Source organism: Sarcophilus harrisii, chromosome 4 (genome assembly GCF_902635505.1).
Source record: "Sarcophilus harrisii chromosome 4, mSarHar1.11, whole genome shotgun sequence".
Lineage (NCBI taxonomy): Eukaryota > Metazoa > Chordata > Mammalia > Dasyuromorphia > Dasyuridae > Sarcophilus > Sarcophilus harrisii.
In genome coordinates this window covers 165,559,621-165,575,726 of record NC_045429.1, presented here as the reverse complement: position 1 = coordinate 165,575,726, position 16,106 = coordinate 165,559,621, and the positions used below count along the sequence as shown (strand labels likewise).

Sequence of the window (16,106 nt, the reverse complement as noted above, 5' to 3'; positions counted from 1 at the left end):
TTAGTAGTAGCTAACAAGGTCCTCTCCAAACCCCCTACAAATCCATCAAGGTTAACTGCATTGGATAAGTGTACTAACTGCAGAGTCAACAATTTAAGAGGTCATATGACAAAAGGCTGTCAGAGCCAATCAACTTCCCACACTATGACAAGTCTGCCAGGCTGAATAGAGCTCAACAGATCTCAAGCTTCCAAATGCTCTGCTACCTAAGCTCAGGAGCTCATGTGAATGGGCATTAATGCCTCAGTAATGTTAAGAAAACAATTCACTTTTTTAAACTTTATCATCTTTGCCAATTCTCTTCCGAGGATTTAAATGAGATTTGGAATTAAAGGAATAGCAAATAAATAAAAGTTTGCTAAGGTTCAAAGCCAAATTCTTTCAGATTAAAACACTTTAGGGTGCATGGATAGATTTCAGAGGGTCCTTGAACTTGAATAGGGAAAAATAACACATCTTTATGTCAATATAACTGGTTTCCTCTGTAATCCTCTGTATTTTATTTTATACATTTAAAAACACTGTTGTGAGAAGGGATTCTTAGGAAAAAAGGGGTTCATGACGACAAGAAAAAAAATTTTTGTTCTAGATTAATATGCAAATTTAACTTATAGCTTGGTGCCTCAAGATGAGATGATTCCTATATTAATGCCACACCATTGGTCAGTCAGCAGATGGTGCCACAAGAGTGCTATTGTTATCTTCTTCCAAAGTCTGAAAATGGTAACAGCAATTTTCCTTAGCAGGAAAGTTAACACCATAATTGTAATGAAATTACACATATCATATCTGGAATGCCCAAGGGGCTCTCTCCATCCTTGCACTTGGAAAATAAAATGAAATGAAACACTACTACAACATTACCTTATTGATGCTAAAGCAACCTTTAACTACCTTGAGTACCTTCTAGTAACTAGAATAGCCAAAGGAATTCCCTTGCAATACTTGTATATAAGGTTTGGTTGACACTTCAGAAAACTAGAACAGAATCCTTCTTGAGGGGAAGTCATAAAGGATGACACAATTGTGGTTTGTAGCAGTCGAAAGACATCTATTAAATGATAGTGGCTCCAACTTTTCAAGGCTCAAGTAAAACTTGGAATGTCAAAGACAAGAGAACTCAAGCTTTCTATCCCCTTTATCAGGTCCTCAGTCCTAGATTATATTACTGATCAGCAAAGCACTGTGTAATTAGCACATGTTCATACAATATGAATTCTAACAACAGACCTTTTGGGGGGCTGGCTTTGCAGTCAGCAGAGATATCATTTTTAAAAGTCCCTAACCCAGAGAATCACTCATTCCAGCATATAGGCAATCATCAGAGAAAAATGTGGAAGACTTCAATTCCTTCCCACATACATAGACAAAATAACAATAATTATTTTAGCAGTGCAGGAGAAATCCCTACCGTGACAACAATAAACAATGTCCCAGGTAGTAACCGTATATATACATATATATAACACAGCAAGAGTTGTGCTTTCAGTCTTGATAAGAAGACAATTATCAACATGTGGCTCTATGACAGTAAGGCTGTCATATAGATGGAATTCGTAAATAAAATGCAGACAAGAGTTCCAGAAATCAAGCGAACTCTCTTATAGATTTTGGGAGATCAAGCTTGAAGGAAAGAAATAGCATTCATGCTTCTTCATCAAGAACAGACTAGAAATTCAGTAATGAAAGTACAAGGGTAGAATAAACCCCATTTCCCACTTATTGTGTGACAAATACCCAACCCTAAAACATCCACTCCGATGTTACTGATAATTGTCACTAGTATGCTAGATTGAAAGTTGAATGAGCTATTGTCTAGTGTTTTAGATAACCATAAAGCCCAGTTTGGCTATTGTGGATTTGCTTCCCCACCCCTTTCATCTAAAGCAAAATAAAAAGAGAAACTTTCTATAAGGCAGCACATGTTTAGTAAACCTGTTGAGGTCGGGAAGTACTATATTTTTAATATGACTTATGAGATTCATAAGAAAAATCAACTGCAAAATGGCAAACAAAACATATAAAGTAAACAGATAGGTTATTCCCATTCATATACTATTTATCAAACTTCATAAGATTGCTATACCTAAAAGCAACTTAGTAAAAATTTACCATCTGTATCTACACACATACAGGTGGCATGAAATAACTTTGGCTTCTAAAGGAATGGTAAAACATAATAAAAACTGTTCAAACAGACCTACACCACCAAGATGTTTACCTACTCTCCCATTAAACAAAACGCACCCCCTTCTGATCTACCCTGGGCTAAAGACAATATTATAAAGCCTTCTGGGTATTGATTCAAATTCCCTTAACAAACTTCCTTCCTAAAGGAAGACCTTCCAAAAGTAATTTCCTCTAAAAGAAATTTCCCCTTCAAAGATACATACGTGGTTTTTATTTTTGCACATCAAGTCAGTTGTCTGCTGTTCCCTGTTATTAGAGGACTGTGGCAAGCCGATGGAAATCCAGCAGTCTCTTTGAAAAGCTTAATGAACTCAACAGACCCCACCCAAACCCTGACACTGCTGGAGAAGGGCATGCTCAGTGGAAAACCCCAGCTTGCTTCCAATTCATTTCATTCCTCAGCAAGGAAATTCACATGGGTCCAAAAGAGCACTCTTTTCCTGTTATCACTTCTGTTAGCTAAAACACTGGCAGCTGGAATGGGACAACTGTGTCCCCTTTCAAGGGTAATGTATTTTACTACAGCAGGGAATTTTTTCTGATTTGTTTGGGTGAGTATGGAGGGTCGTTCAGCTTCTTTTCTTGTTCTTTGTTTTATTTTTTTGAAGGGGGGAGAGTTGTTTTAGTTCCTTAAATGTACCCTATAGCCATGAATATGTGTAAATAAGGTACTATCTAATCATCTTTCACATCCTCATTCTCCACAATAATGGACTTCATCTATTTACGTACCACCTTATAACATACAGAGGAGGGTAGTTTTTGATAATGGCACTAAATCAATTTTCTGCCACTTTGATTTTTTAAAAGATACTTAAAAAGAAATTTGTGATTACTTCTGTGGTATGCAGGATAGCAGACCAATAACTGGGGGGGGGGGAAGAGGGGTTCTAGTCATTAAACAGCTCATTTTTGCTGAGAAAATGCTTTCTAGTTGCTTTATACAAGTCTAGGACAAACTCCCACCATCACCACTAGTGGGCTATAAGCCATTCGCTTCCTCTCAGCTCATTCACATTCACTTCTCCCAGAAAGATACTGTGCTTCTGGAGGATGACAATCAAAGACATTTCACCATCTGGCAGCAGCAATGGGTATAAATAAAGTGGCCCCTGGATCTTCCCTATAGAAAGTACACTGAACAGAGGCAAGAACCCAAAGTTCTAGCCTTGTCTCTGATACTAGTTTGCTATGTGACTTAAGGCACCTTGCTTCTCTTGTCTTAGTCTGCAAAATAATGGTTTTCCAACATCCCGAAGATCTTGTCCTAAAATTCTGTAGCTAATTCCCAACTGCCTTACTACTATACCACCATATGAGACACTTTAATATCACAGTGTTAACAAGAACCACTTGGATGTCGAAACAATTTTAACCTCTAAATTAAATAATTGTTTTTTAACCTACCATATACATATCAATCATCTTACTATAAAAAACAATACTTTTACATTAATTTAGTCACATAAAGGTCATTTTTATAGAGCAAAGATCTCTCATAGTGTGAAAAAGTCTCAAAGTCTAAAATATCATCCACTCTACATATACACACAATAGATATCTCCACTATATATATATGTGTGTGTATGAGTATATCCACCATATTTCCACTATGCATAAAATATATAATATATATATATACATATATAACATCAAAAGTAAATGGTGATACATATAATCTACTGCTATCAATTAATACTAACTTAAAGACTATTTGAATAAAAGTAGATATGTGATTGTAACAAAGGAAATATACTACCATTAAAAGGAGAGGAAAAAAAGAGGAGTCAATTTTTAGGGAGGAGAGAATCTTTGGTTGAGGCAGATAAAAGCACTAAATGTGGAAGTCCAAAAGACCCGAGTTTGAATTCCTACCTCAGTAACTTACTACTTTTGTGACCTTAAACAAATCATTTTAACTTCTCTCAACCTTATTCTCCTTATCTGTAAAATAAAAGAGATGGACTTAATTTGCTCTCCAAACCTATTATCTCATAAATAAGAGAAGACTTAAGAAATAACTAATTTTCTCTTTTAACATGTTATAAAATCTTCTGCTGGTACATTTCAGGAAGCAAAACGTATTTTTTTTCCGTCAAGAAGTCCTATTACATTTTTACATCATCAATAAGATATTCAGATTTGAATTTGCATAACTTCATTCTTGTTTAAAAATAATTCTTCTATATACCTCTGCCTACTTCACTGAAGTATGTACCTGGTAAGTTTATTTATTTATTTTTTTTTGCTGAGGCAATTGGGGTTAAGTGATTTGCTCAAGGTCACACAGCTAGGAAGTGGTAAGTGTGTGAGATCACATTTGAACTCAGGTCCTCCTGACTTCAGGGCTAATGCTCTATTTAAAATGATTTTACAAAAAAGAAAAAAATCACAAGCAAAATGCCCAAGATGAAGTAAACTGTAACTTTTAAAATGGGGAAGAGGGCTCATTTTGTCTGAATATTTACAAAATTACAAAATAAAAGGCAAAAGGTTATCACAAATGAACTATTTTGTATATTTAAGCAAAAAAGATGTCCCACAAAACAAGTCATAGAGAAAGAATGTGGCAGGCAATGAGAAAGGCAAATTTAGCAGAATGATAAAAAAGCAAGAGCATATTTCAAATGAAGTTATGAGATATATTGTATCAAAATAACTAAGTAGCAATTTATCACTGAATCAATTATTTATTGGTGGCAATCTTTTACTCTACCATGTGTACTTTTCTTTCTTCTTAATTCTGTTTTCTTACCCTTATGACTCTATAAACTCTACTGCCTTTTTTAAAGGCAGTACTGCCTTTCTCTTTGATATGGTGTGTTGTAGATTAGTCATTTTCCAGTCACATTCAACTCTTTGTGACTCTTTTTGGCGTTTTCTTGGCAAAGTAGTTTGACATTTCCTTCTCTAGCTCATTTTCCAAATGAGAAAAGTAAGGAAAACACGGTTAAGTGACTTACCCAGGATCACTTAACTAGTGTGACCTGAGATCAAATTTGAACGCAGAAAGATGATTCTTCCTGATTCCAAGTCATTCAATCTTACAATAGGAAATTTTTTTTAATTATAGCTTTTATTGATAGAACATATGCATGGGTAATTTTTACAACATTGTCCCTGGCACTCACTTCTGTTCCAACTTTTCCCTTCCCTCCCTCCATCCCCTCCCTTAAATGGCAGGCAGTCTTATACATGTTAAACATGTTAAAGTATATCTTAGATACAATATGTGTGTGGATCCGTACAATTCTTTTGTTGCACAAGAAAAATTGGATTTTGAAGGTAAAAAATAACCCGAGAAGAAAAACAAAAATGCAAGTAGTCCACATTCATTTCCCAGTGTTCCTTCTCTGGGTGTAGCTGCTTCTATCCATCATTAATCAATTGGAACTGAATTGGATCTTCTCTTTGTCAAAGATATCCACTTCCATCAGAATACATCCTCATACAGTATTATTGTTGAAGTATATAATGATCTCCTGGTTCTGCTCATTTCACTTAGCATCAATTCATATAAGTCTCTCCAAGCCTCTCTGAATTCATCTTGCTGGTCATTTCTTACAGAATAATAATATTCCATAACATTCATATACCACAGTTTACCCAACTATTCTCCAATTGATGGGCATCCATTCATTTTCCAGCTTCTAGTCATTACAAACAGGGCTGCCACAAACATTTTGGCACATACAGGTCCCTTTCCCTTCTTTAGTATCTCTTTGGAATACAAGCCCAGTAGTAACACTGCTGGATCAAAGGGTATGCACAGTTTGATAACTTTTTGAGCATAGTTCCAAAATGCTCTCCAGAATGGTTGGATCCATTCACAATTCCACCAAGAATGCAATATTGTCCCAGTTCTCCCCCATTCCCTCCAACATTAGTCATTATCTTTTCCTGTCATCTTAGCCAATCTGACAAGTGTGTAGTGGTATCTCAGAGTTGTCTTATTTTGCATTTCTCTGATCAATAGTGATTTGGAACACCCTTTCATATGAGTAGAAATAGTTTCAATTTCATCATCTGAGAATTGTCTGTTCACATCCTTTGAACTTTTTATCAATGGGAGAATGGCTTGATTTCTTATAAATTAGAGTTAATTCCCTATATATTTTGGAAATGAGGCCTTTATCAGAACCTTTAACTGTAAAAATGTTTTCACAGTTTACAATAGGAAATTTTAAGGTTGGCATTTCTTTATTCTGATTCATTCTAATTCACCCACCATTTTGTAGCACACAGAGACAAGGCAGGAACAGGAAAGGGGAACGATGAGGGTCACCAGCAATCTGCTAGGTCATTCTCAACCCACAGACCATTTCTGGGAAAATGCTAGAGTAAGTACAAAAGTCATCAGTGACACTAAGAGAAAAATTAGGAAGACAGAGATTCTTTCAGTCTTCCCTCCTCTTCACACTTCCCACCTCTATTCATCAAGCCTCCATCTGAAAAGCAATTATCCATTCCACAAAGGAAAAAAAGCACTGACATCACAATTTCAAGGCATATTACTAAGAATTATCTCAGAACACCTCTGTATTTCATAGAATGGAAAAAAGAGCAGAAGTTGAGATTCAGTGGGGGAAAAAAGTCCTCAGTCAGGAGCTCGAAGAATCTTGATCCTCCTCCCTAGTAACCAACCATCTTACAGTACAACTGACTGAATATTTTCAGTTAACCCACAGTTAAATTTCTCCCAGCCTCTAATTTGCATAGCTGCACACAGCCATATGAAAAATTAGGGTTTTATTACTATATATCTATATTACTAGACTCATATATGCTTTATCATCTAAAGCTAAAAAGTTCTACAACATTGATGGAATTAGAACTCCAAAACTATGACTTTTTATTCATTAGGAAGTGAAAGGGCTGCAAGAAAGTTGAGCTTTAAAAATACACTAAGGACAATTGACCAACAATATACCTGGAACATCTGTGGTTTCACAGAAACATTCCTTCCATGACTTAGGTCAAAGTCATGAACTCTTTCAAATTTGGTGGTCAGGTAGATGCTCTGAACACATCCAGTCCCTCCCCAACACTTTGCCAGAAGGTTCTTCAGCTTGGAAGAAAGGTCCTGACAAAGTCTTGTTGTTGTACTGGCAGGGACTGAGAAACCCCTAAGGTCACTTACACTCTAAAATTATAGCAAGAGTTCTTAACCTTTTGATGGTCATAAACTTCTTTTACATTCTGGTGAAGCCTACAGACCTCTTCTCAAAATGTTTTTAAATGCATAAAACAAAATATATGAGACTACAAAGAAAACCAATCATGTTGACACAGTAACCAAAATATTTTAAATAAGTTCAAGAACCCCAATTTAAAAATACTTGCATTAAAAAAACTAGAAATGTTCATCAACACCAAACCACATTTTTAAAATATATACTTGGGCAAATATATGTAGAAGAATGTGTGGTTGGGCAAAAGTATAATCAAGTGAAAGATACTGTAGAATAACAAATGTGATAAATAAAAAGGCTACTCCTTGTACTTCCTTTTACTTAATTTTATCTTTTAGATTAAAGATTTTCTTTCCTTCCTGCCCTCCAATTCTTTGAAAAAAAAATAAAGTAAAACAAAACCCTTGTAAATAAAAATGTATAGTCAAACAAAACAAATTTTCATATTGGCTATTTCCAAAACAAAAGTAAACTAAAAAAACAACTGTCTTCATTGTACTTTCCAAATGTTTATATATTCCACCATCTCTCTTCAATTATTTAAAACAACTGGATCTTCTAACTCTTGTGATCCATACCAGATGTTTAAAATTCACCGGACAAAAATTAAAAGATTAATAGGCATTCAAAGATCTTTGTTTTACATATACACACATACAACATGAGCAAAAGGATGAACAAATACATCCCCCATAATAAAAATGATACTAAATATGCTGTTTTGTCACAACTTATAAAGAATTTGCACAGATTTATCAATATTCCTTGGATGATATATAGATAGATAGATAGATAGATATTCCCATATAACTTGCCTCACATAACTATTCAGCTGTCAAGTCGCATTATTAAGTAAGATACCTCCCCATTGGCTCCCTACACAGTCACCACTATAAGTAACCTCATCACCTCTTGCCTAGACTATTGAAATATTCCCTAGAATGCTCTCCTTCCTCACTCTTCTATCTCAGAATCCTTGGGTGTTTTTTTCCCCCAAATCCACACCTTCTATATTTTCTCCCCCATTAGAATGTAAGCTCTTTAAGGAACTGTTTTTGCCAATTTTTTTTTTTATCTCCAGTACTTAGCATGTTATCTGACACATAGTAATGAGTTAAGAAATGGCAATCAACAGATATTTATTTAGCAAACTTTTATTTAACAGTTAAATATGCCCTTTCTGGAGCCAGCAATGTATAGCTGTTTGCCACTGTATAGTGTTGAAAAAATTAAAGTTTTATTAACAATTATTCTTCAGTCCCATCTACCTACATAGTCTCCTATTCATTCTTATCTCATAATCTCCCTTACTTTTCCTTGAACTATTTTGCCACTTTGATGATCAGTCAGTAACCAATAAGCATTTGTTATGTACCTACAATTTTCAAAGTACTTTGCTAAGTGCTGATGGTACAAAAAAGGCAAAAGTTAGTCCCTGGATCCTAAAGGACCCCACATTCTATTTTTAAAATTATTTATATTCTTAGTATTTTATTTTTTCTTAAATTATGTGTAAAAACAATTTTTAACATTCCACTTTAAAACTCATGAGTTCCAAATTCTTTCTCTTCCTTCCTCTTCATCCACCCTCTTTACTAAGAAGGTCAGCAATTCCATTTAGGCTATACATGTGTAGTCATGCAAAGCATATTTCCAAATTAGTCATGTTGTTAAAGAAAATAACACCAACAATAATAACAAAACCTTCTAAAAAATAAGCTTTTTTAAAAGTATGCTTCAATCTATACTCAGACACCATCAGTTCTTTGAGGATGGACAGAGTTTTTCATAAATCTTTCAGAGTTGTATTCTGGAATCCTAAACCATAAATTAGTCCATTTGCCATGGACGTTGATAACTTATTTCCTAAACCAAAAACTTGAAATGAAATTTTCAAAAATTATATTACTTTACCCTTAATCTTTAATCCTCTTCTGCGACCCAACATAACAAAATATACATTCAACTCATCAGGTTTTTCATTTGAATTTCTCCCTTAATTTTTGTGGCATACCCATCAATCTGCCAATTTTAGCATGAAAATACAAGTTGGGTGGGGGAGGAGTAAATAAGTAAATACAACCATTTCATTAAACCTCTTAGAACATGGGTCATAGATCATGCCATATCAGTTAAAGATACCAGGGATGTTCGTTTTACAGAAAGCAAAAGAGGAAGCATCATTGATAGCTCTCTTCAAGTATCTTAAGCTCTATCACTTTGAAAAAGGGGAAAGGGAACAAACATTTATTAAGCCTTTACTATGTGGTAGGCACTGTATCTCAGCACTGTATCTCATTTAACTGGAAAAGAGACAACTTCTTTTGGTCCCCAAGACAGAAATAGGAAACAGACAAAGGTTATAGAGGCAAAAAATCAAGTCTAATTAAAATCTCTTAAATAATTAAGAGTTGTGCAAATGGAAGGGGAAGTCTGGGGAGGGGTTTTGCCCCATCATTAGAGACATTATAGCAAAGGTTAAATAATCATTTTTGAATATGTTAATGAAGGGATATCTTGTTCAGATATAGCCTGAATGACATGACCTCTATAGCTCTGAGCTTTAGAAATCCAATGTTAAACTGAACAATTCTTTTCATAAATGTTAAATTTGGGATGAGGGAAACACTTAAAATTTAGGATGAAATTTTCTGAACCACTGAATTTGCTACACTAATTACATGAAATCTCAGAAAAGATTAATCTAAATATTCTAATGAAATCAATCAACTTTTATTAAGTACCTACTATGTGCCAGGCACTATAAAAATGGACCTTAATATCAACAAAATAACATAATAAATGTAATTCAGAGATTACCTTCAGTGTGTAGAATGTGCTGCACATTATGGTTTATAACTTAGGACTTGGCCAGGAGCCCAGGTTCATATAATTTACACAGAAATAATAATCATATTTTTAGCCCATGCAACATGCATCTTATTAAAATGCCAATTTAAGAAACTAGAGACTGAGGATCACCAACATCACTACCACCACATGATAACACATGAAACCTTAGAAAAACAAAACTCTCTTTATAAAACTGAATCACTTCCAGGGTGGGTCTTTTAAGGCTCCCTGACAGCGCACACAAATACTATCATTGGAACAAAACCAAAGGGTCACAGCTGTAATACATCTGCCACTTCAGCTCTAAGTGTTCCAAGAGCATTTGTCTCCTTAGAGTAAAATTCTTCAGCCAAAACAAGAGTAATGTCTCCCTCTTTCCTCCTCACCCTGTCCCTTGTATCTGTCTTGTGGATGCCTACACTCTCCTTCCTCAAATTCTGGCTTCATTTAAAAAACTGAACTTGTGAGTTGTATGGTTACTATAACACAGCCAAATGGTAAAAGAGAGCAGATGAAACTTGGAAAAAGAAAAACAGAATAGAATTTGAGATCCATTGAAAACAAAACAAAACAAAAAACCTGAATATAAATTGATCTAAATAAATTGTCCATTAAAAACAAAACAAAAACAACCTGAAAATAAATTGTTCTAAATAATTAGATTTTAAGGAATTCCTTAAAATCAAATTGTCCAAGTTGTAAAGGTAATAAGTTATATTTGGATTAGCAGAATTTAATTAAAAAAAACAACTCTTGAGTTACATTAAATTAATCCAATCTAGATCCATAAAACCATGACAAATCCATACAGATAGTTTGTCCAAACTTAAGATCACTATAAATTAGCAAGAAAAACAAGAAACAAAATCAATTCAAGTAATGAAGTAAGTCCACTATAAATTAGAAAATTTATTCCATGTTTGTGGCAGCCCTGTTTGTAGTGGCCAGAAACTGGAAACTGAGTGGATGCCCACCAATTGGAGAATGGCTGAATAAAATGTGGTATGTGAATATTATGAAATATTATTGTTCTGTAAGAAATGACCAGCAGGATGATTTTAGAGAGGCCTGGAAAGACTTACATGAACTGATGCTGAGTGAAATGAGCAGGACCAGGAGATTATTATATACATCAACAATACTATATGATGATCAATTCTGATGTATGCGGCCCTCTTCAACAATGAAATGAACCAAATCAGTTCCAATAGAGTAGTAATGAATTGAACCAGCTACACCCAGTGAACTCTGGGAGATGACTATGAACCATTACATTGAATTCCCAATGCTTCTATTTTTGTCCGCCTACATTTTTTATTTCCTTCACAGGCTAATTGTACACTATGTCAAAGTCCAATTCTTTTTTGTACAGCAAAATAACTGTATGGATATGTATACATATACTGTATTTAACTTATACTTTAACATAGTTAACATGTATTGGTCAACCTGCCATCTGGGGGAAGAGGTGGAGGGAAGAAGGGGAAAAGTTGGAACAAAAGGTCTTGTAACTGTCAATGCTGGAAAACTACTCATGCACATATCTTGTAAATAAAAAGTTATAATAAAAAAAAAAAGAAAATTTATCCCAGTACCAACATACTAAGAGGCAACTCCAAATGTTGCGAATGATGTGCTCTTGAATAAGTTTCTATAGAAACAGCTATAAACATTGCTATATAAATATTACTTCCACAGTCAAGATTAAGCCAATAACTACTTCTCTGATTTATTTTCACTGTGCCTTCTGACACACAATTATCTTTCCAAAATCTGGGTCCTGATAATCCTAAATGTAAAAATTGAGTACAGCACAGTTGCAGGTTATGACTGGTGTCACAGATTCTCAAACATTCCCAGATTAAGTTTCTTTCAGTAAAAGTATAAAGTTCTTTCCCTCTTCCAACAAAAACTGATGCTAACAAAAATACAATAGAAGGAAATAAATCAGACTTAATTACTTAGTAAGTGACCCACTTGGACTATTTTCTAAAAACTAGGTAAGCTGAACTGTAAAATCTCTGTGCCAACAAGGAAAGATCAACAATTCAGTATGCTAACTACCACTTATTACACAATGAATTTGGCAGCCTTAGTTTCAGACCAGTTTCAGAAATTCTTATTGGTACTATCAGATCACAGTGACCTATTAAAAACATAGTCTTTCTTAAAATTAGTAGTATTACTGTTACTTGAAAGTTTCAAGATAATAATACAGATCTAGAAGTAAAAAACAAATTAAAGAGGATGGAGACTTGATAAATTTCTAATGCTACTATAATATTTTTCAACAGCTCATTTTTGCAAGTCCCCTACCAGTCCTTAGAATGTAATCTCCTAAGAACCACAAACAAGGCATGTTGAATGTTAGAAAATTTCATCACACTGTGGGCAACTGTCTGTAAAGTTAGTTAGGCTGGATCACTAATGATAACTAGTTTATCATCATTTTCATCATCATCATCATTCTTACATTGTTTTTGGGCTTGTATTCCCAGCCTTCTAGTCTGGCAGGTAGGCCCTGCTAAAGTTTATGCTTCACTTACACAGCCTTCAATAATCCAAATACATCCTTATGATATCATGGGGCACCCAAGTAGAATAATACAAAGAAATAAATGCTGAGAATATAATAACCAGGGTGAGAAGTGCTATGATAGTTCACACACAAAAAAAGTGAGATTAGAGTAGATTTTCAAGGGTGAATGAAGCTCTGTGGAGAAAACTGCTTATGAAGATGGCCTTTAAGAGTAGATAAATTGAAGTATGTGAAGAGCAGGATGTTCAAAATGATGAAGAGTACAACATGAAAACTGATTTGTATAAAGGTCATGATTTGTATAAAGAAACAATAAATCAAAATGGCTAACGATGATGAAGTTTCTGAAGGAGAGAGTTATGAAAATCAACTGTGGGTCAGATTAAGAAGTCTGAAGCCTATCTTTTAAATGATAATAAAGAACTAGATTAAAGAACTTGTTCGATAAAACGACAAGACAGAAATAGGATTTTAGGAAGATTAATCTGGTAGCAAGCCAAAGTATTCACTTAAGTTCAATTAAATATTTTATTAGGACCATATAATGCCCCAAGACCTTTCAGCCACTAAACAAAGAAAGCCTTTATATCAACACTACCCAATGTTGTTTCAATATCATCACATCTGTACGTGTTATACTATTCTCACATCATTAACTAAAGGAGAGAAATATGGCTCCATATGTGATCTTTGCCTCTTCCATCTCCTGGGGGGAAATTACATAATCATCTCTTCAAAAGGTGACACTGCTAAGAATCTATTGTAAAAGTCTTCATTTAGCATTTTCCCTTCTTACAAAACCATCACTTATATTAGCAAGTAAATAAGCATGCAAAGAAAAACAACTAATTGTATAATACCATATTCATGAGCAAATATATAGACATAAGAAAAAAGAGAATTAAGAACATTGGCATTAGCAATATGAGTCCCACAGCTAAAGCTTAATGAGGAAATAAAATATGGAATTCTGGTTAGGTTGCTGTAAGAGACAAAACTAACTGTAGTAGTTATTCTTGCTGTTAAGGTAATTTTCCCCTACAAAGATATGTAGTATAAGAAAATTATTATCATTAGACAAGGAATTAGTTCTTGCTGTTTTATTACTGTTGGTTGCCAGCATTCTCCTGAAAATACCTAATCTCAGGTAGTAACCACAATAGGACATTTGAGGGTACTGAGCAAATTAGGGGACAAACTCCACTCCACACAGATACTGACAATGAGGAAAGGGAAAGATGAATTGGAGAATCATCTTAGCACACACTTTCCCTCCTACCAGTAACTGCCTGGGATCTTCTTCCTGAACTTTCTGAAGCAACTAGTGACAGGGAATGTAGGAATAGAGGAAGATGCTAAGCCTATTTTTCCTTAGCATTTCCCCAAATTTCAACATTCCCTGTCACTGAATGCCTACTATCTCCATCATCCAACCAGATCTTGCTTACTGGACTAGTTGAGAGCCAATGTAATAAAGTACTGGAGAGACCTAGATTTGAAATCCATTTTGGACACTTAGGAACTATGTGACTAGGGGAAAAGCGACTAGGGTGTCAGTCTCTCTGGGTCTCAGCTTCCCTATCTGTACAATGGCAGAAGCCCACCTGTGACTCTATGACAATTCACCTAGCCAGTAATATACATTTTATGCTTTCAAGATTCTGCAAAAATAATCTTCTCTTCCATTTTAATCTTATGGTAATTAGTAAGAGATACAACCAAATTTGTCAATTATTGAGTAAATTTGGTGTGTTCTTTGTTAATGGGTTTGTTGTTGTTGTTGTTGCCGTTGATGATGATAATAAAAAAATCTGTAAAACATAAGAGAAAAATAAAGTAAAAACAATTCTAACATTTCACTCTCAAACCCTGAAAAGAAAAATCTGAGTTGAAACAGAAATCAGCAGTCACTTAGGCCAACCTAAAGAATCTGCATCACAATGTGGCGAAATCAACTAATAAGCATTCATGAAGTGCTTACTATGTGTCAGGTATTGTGCTAAACAAAGGATATACAAAGAAAAAGAGGGGAGAAATAAAACAGTCCCTGAAACTAAATAGACAAGAAGGAAAATAGAATGGAAAGATGGAAGGAGAGATAAGGAAAGGCCTCCATCAGATGTGATATTTAAACTAAATCTTGAAACAATGCAGATGACTTCATATGCCTATGTTGAATTGCTTGCATTCTCAATGAGAATGAAGTTTCCTTCCTTTAAGGAAGATATGGAACTCAAAGTTTTAAAAACTAATGTTAAAAATTGTTTTTACATGTAACTGGGGAAAAATAAAATACTAAGTTTAAAAAAAATTTAGAAAGAAAATGCAAGGAATTAAGAAGGTAGAGGTGCGAAGAGTACACCTATTAGGAAAAGGAGACAGTATGTAATGGGTGAAAATTTGAAATTAAAAAGTTAGTTTGAGCACCAGCAGATTGACTGATGTAGCTGGACAACAGAATATCTGCAGGGGAGTTAAGAATAAGAAGACTACAAATATAACAAAGAGAATGGTTGTGGAAAAATTCAAATGCCAAACACAAGAGTTTATATTTGATCCTAAAGTATGCAATATGGTGCCACTAACATTTGTTGATAGCAGGAAGAGGGTGACAAGTCAGATCTAGCCTACTGGAAATTCACTCAGGCAACTATGTGGAGGATGGTCTGAAATGTAGAGAAAATAAGGGCAGGAAGAACAATGAGGAGCTTACTACAATAGTCCAGGTGAGGGATGATATGGTACTGAACAAGAGTGCAAATTAAGAGTGTAAAAGTAGTAAATAAAAATGTTATAAAAGGCAAAAACAAGATTATATGGTAATTGAGTCAATATATGGAACAAGTGAGAATGAGAATACATGGACATTCAGTATCTTCTCAAAAATTAGTAATGAACAAGATGAGGTGAGATCTTTCAAGACAGTTGTGAAAATCGAGTAAGGCTTCATCTATTTCAAAGTTTGAGTAGGCCTGAAGGACTTTAAGCATCAAGTCAAGGGCATACTTAAGTTCCCTCCCTGCTATCCCCTAAGGGCATACTTAAGTCCCCTTGTTATCCTCCTATGACATCAGTGGTCTTTCTGTTTAGGTCAAATATGGGCAACTATGTACTTATTGGTCAAGTTCAATTTCTTGGGTAGTTCCCGAGTTTAGAATGTAAGATCCTCAGCCAATAAGGATGAGGGTCAGTGGTGGAAGGGGGTATTTGCGTTAGGGATAAAAAGTGTTGACCCTGCCCCTTACGGTGCTTCCTCCCTTCGATTGTCTGCTTGACATGTGGGACGACCGATCTCGGGAGATCGTATAATAAACTTTGCTTTGCTTCTAGAT

At 34.8% G+C, this 16,106-nt stretch overlaps 1 protein-coding gene across 21 annotated transcripts in view; it reads right to left on the bottom strand.

Annotated features, from left to right (window-relative positions):
- EPB41L2 (erythrocyte membrane protein band 4.1 like 2) overlaps window positions 1–16,106 on the bottom strand; it is a 281,401-nt gene that overhangs the window by 177,333 nt on the left and 87,962 nt on the right. For 3 of the 21 annotated variants that reach the window (XM_031964268.1, XM_031964264.1, XM_031964265.1), the window contains exon 1: window positions 2,394–2,556. The exons of 2 other annotated variants lie outside the window; for them this stretch is intronic. The gene's annotated coding sequence lies outside the window, so the exon portion shown is untranslated. Of the gene's footprint in view, window positions 1–2,393; window positions 2,561–16,106 lie in introns of those variants that run through there. 16 more of the 21 variants (XM_031964275.1, XM_031964276.1, XM_031964278.1 and 13 more) reach the window with 12 other exon arrangements.